Below are 3,819 nucleotides of genomic sequence, written 5' to 3'. Positions count from 1 at the left end.
TTTGGGAGGACACTTGGAAATCTCTCTTCTTTTTTTGAAGTATGGAAAACAGTATTGGTGCTAATATAATATATGGTGATGAAAACTTACTATATGAGTGGTTTTATATGGTTAAAAACTAATTATACTTAGTTTACACCTAATACTCAATTGTTCCGTGTCGGCGTCACCTGCATAGATAGATGATATTTGAGAAAATTAATAAAGTGGCCAGCTTCCAACCATATATTTAATAAACCAGCCAAAAAAATTAAACCTTTTATAAAGTGGCCTTTCCGTTGGTTTACACTTCTGGGCCCACCAGATTGGTTTACGTGATTGACTAAGTCAATTTTTCATGGTATAATGACCATCATATCCTTATAAGTTGATAAAGAAACCGACTGTATACTATGCTTCTTCTTCTTTAGGCATTATGTTCTTGCCATTACCATTAAAACCAAACCATCAAAACCATTCAAGAGAGATCTTCGAGATTAGGGTACCATTAAAAAATAAAATTGTTGTTTGATTATTCATAAGATTCAATGGTGGTATACCAAGAGTATTACAGCGTTTGTGTTCGATTACAGTGCACAGAAGTTGAGATTTAAGGAAGACGAAGAAGGAAACTTTTGAATTGAAGCAATATGGGTCTTCAAATGGAGTAAATAATCAAACCCAGTGTTTATTTATCTTCGTATTGCTCATATTAGATAGTTAATTGTATTAATTTGTTATATGGAGTGGAAATTGAATTTAGGGTTCTTCAAATTTGGGGGTTTACTGATGGTGTTGATGATACACCAGGGAAGTGGAACTCTGTCTCAACTGTGTTCCCTCTCTCTCAATTGTTCTTCAGTCTCTTGTTATAGATAGTAGATCTTTTTTTATGATATTTTGATTCTTCAATTACAATTTGAGACAACGGGTTTCGCTAATTCATGTTATGTATGTTTATTTGAATTGTGGTGCTATTAAAATTCATGGGTTTCAATTTGATTTGGATTTGCAGTGAGTTGTTAGGACAGTTGGAAAGAATTTCAAAGTAAAGATGAGGAAGTGACATGATGCGTTTGAAGTATGGGATTTCTGTTGAGCTTGGAAGAATGGTTTTGTGCTTGATAAAGTGGTAGTTCTAGGAGAAGTTTTAGCTAAAATTAAGCAGTGAAGAATCAGGCAAAGTCTTGACTTGCTTCTCCATCTAAAAATGTCGGAACAATGTCAATTTCCATCTTTTCTACCTGGTAAAACCAAACCATTCTCACCTGATGCTTTGGTGTTGATTATTTGTAATGCATGGTTTAAGAGATTGAGTTTGTGTTAGATATGACCTTGTTTTTTTTCTTTAATTAAGATAGGTTAATTCGAGAGATGTGTACAACTTTTGGTAATGATTCGTTGAATTTGATTTGATTTCATTAATTTTTTAGGGTTCCATGGGAATGAAAAAATCACGAGAGAAGAACAGAAGAAGATGAATCGAGTCGCGAGTTGACTAGGATGTAAAAGGTCTACAATAGCCTTTTCTCGTGTTAAATTAACTGTCGTTACTGTTTTTTTCTCTAAAACGGGACGGAAAAGTATAACTCGCCACTTTATAAAAGGATTCCAAAAAACGGCTACTTCCTTAATTATATGTCAAAAGGGTGGCCACTTTATTAAAATGCCCGTGATACTTCCGATCGACGGTCTTTATTTAGTCACCTTCAAGTAAATGGCTATGGTTTAATTTAAAATTTTCAAATTTTATTAGAAAAGAACACTTAATATTAACCCCTCATTTCACTTTTGCGACGTTCCCTGTAGTTTTACTATCTTTAACTATATTAATACAAAAAAGTTATCCTTAACTAGTAATATTAGAATTTTTCCCGTGCGTTTCACGGGATTAAGTTAGTTGAATTATTATTTGTGCTGAAAATGCAGAGACCCGTCTCTCCTAAATGTAATATCTAATTGTATTCCTAACTGAAACAACTGGGGCAAAATTTTTGTCTCAATTGATTTGATTATTATTTGAGTTGAACCATACCCATACTATGAGTATGGGAACCATACTCATACTATGATTATGGGTGCAAAGTACTAATAAAAGTAAACCCTAGCTAGATGGATGATTGGAGCAAATGGTGCTTTCAAAATTGTCGGTGCTAAACCATTGAGCAGAGAAGATAAGAATGAAGATTAGTATGACAATTACGATAAAAACATCTAAGGAATCAAAGAAAAGAAAAATGGTCAGATAAAAAATATGGAGTTAAATGTAAAGGACCATTTCAATCTCTTCATTTAACAATTTACTAATAAATTCTTTTTGGTCCGGTTCAGCGTAGTGCAGTGCATCTCAAACTTAACATACATCCTTGATTTCCTATGCAAATCTACCTTGATTTATAAATTTTCCAGCTGCTTGATGCCACCAACCGCATCATATTCAAATTTTTATGGTCTTTAGTTACATATATACATAAGTAACTTACGTACCCTTAAGATGCTTGGAGTAACTTAACTGACTTCAGATGCTTGGCGTCGGAATTCCATCTTCACTATAACCATGGAAGCTTACAAAATTCTGAGGCAGAAGAGAAAATTGGAATGACTTCAGTGTATTTTTATCTTTTAAGCTCCTCAACTGGATTGTTGGTGTGTCAAGTTTATAGCGGGATAACTCCCTGTCATCTGGCTATTGATTACGTATTAAGGTTTCCTGCAAATGTTGAAATAATTATACATTTGAGATGGATATACTGAAAAAATAATCACGACATCGACAACAATCAACAAATGACTACTATGCTTGTAGAATCTCGTCAAAAGGATATATGCATCTTTTGATTTTAGGATTTTAACTGACTACACATAATAAGTTTTCAGACAACTACAGTCAAGCTCAACCTGATCGTAATTGTTCTACTTCACCTATCCTCACATAATACTCAGCTACAAAAGTGCCTTTTAACCGATATAAATACATAATAAAGCTAAACACCCTGATTAGTATAGATTTATACAAAACATCTAACGTTATCTAAACATCTAATTTTATTTTATTTTTGAAGCAAACATCTAATTGTATTATGAATGTAAAGTGAGTAGTATTACTTAAAAATGCGCTTTACATGACAAAACATGTTTCATGATATCATGTTAACAAACGAACTAAAAATTGAGACGAAGAAATTTTATATGTGCTCATATAATAGGGTTTTGATATTAAAGTTTTTGGGATGGCATAAAAGTATTTAGATGGAAAATATATCGAAAACCCATTGAAGTTTTAGGTATTTCCGGCGATGTTTGTTTTAGTACACAAATATTCAAATCAATTAATTAAAACAATGGATAATCACCAAATTAAGAATAAAAAAGAAAAGAATGAATTAAAACAATGGATAATCACCAAATTAAGAATAAAAAAGAAAAGAAAAGAAAAAGGATACATAGAAAGTGAGAGACGCTTACGAACAGAAGCAGCAGCTAAAGATGGTGGTGAAAGAAACATAAGGTGGCGGAAGTGAAGATGAAAGCATTAGGGTTTAGTGAAAATAAGGTTTTGTATTTGTAATTTCCTCGTTACCCTCCTGCAATTTGTGACCGGCATAAACTACCAAGAAAAAGAAGGAAACTCTCTATTTCTATTGGTTGGGGGCCAGGAGCTCTAGAATTCAAGCTTTTGGCCTAACTTTCAATGAGAGACCAGCAATTTGTACTCAAATTATATATACAATAGCTGAGACGTTGTTCAGGTCTTGGGACAACATGAACAACAGAAACATTATTCTTAATTATAGCAAATCTAGTGGGAATTATCAAATAAGCTAATTTTGTAGGCTAGGT

The 3,819-nt window shown here is 32.9% G+C and overlaps 1 long non-coding RNA gene across 1 annotated transcript; it reads left to right on the top strand.

Annotated features, from left to right (window-relative positions):
* The first annotated feature begins 407 nt into the window (after positions 1-407).
* On the top strand, positions 408-1,404 carry LOC113274163. Its single transcript, XR_003322839.1, has 2 exons — positions 408-646; positions 995-1,404. It is a non-coding gene; the product is annotated as an uncharacterized LOC113274163 (long non-coding RNA).
* The last annotated feature ends 2,415 nt before the right edge of the window (positions 1,405-3,819 follow it).

This window comes from Papaver somniferum, chromosome 4, assembly GCF_003573695.1.
Source record: "Papaver somniferum cultivar HN1 chromosome 4, ASM357369v1, whole genome shotgun sequence".
In the NCBI taxonomy this organism is placed as follows: domain Eukaryota; kingdom Viridiplantae; phylum Streptophyta; class Magnoliopsida; order Ranunculales; family Papaveraceae; genus Papaver; species Papaver somniferum.
This window is presented reverse-complemented; position numbering and strand designations above follow the sequence as displayed.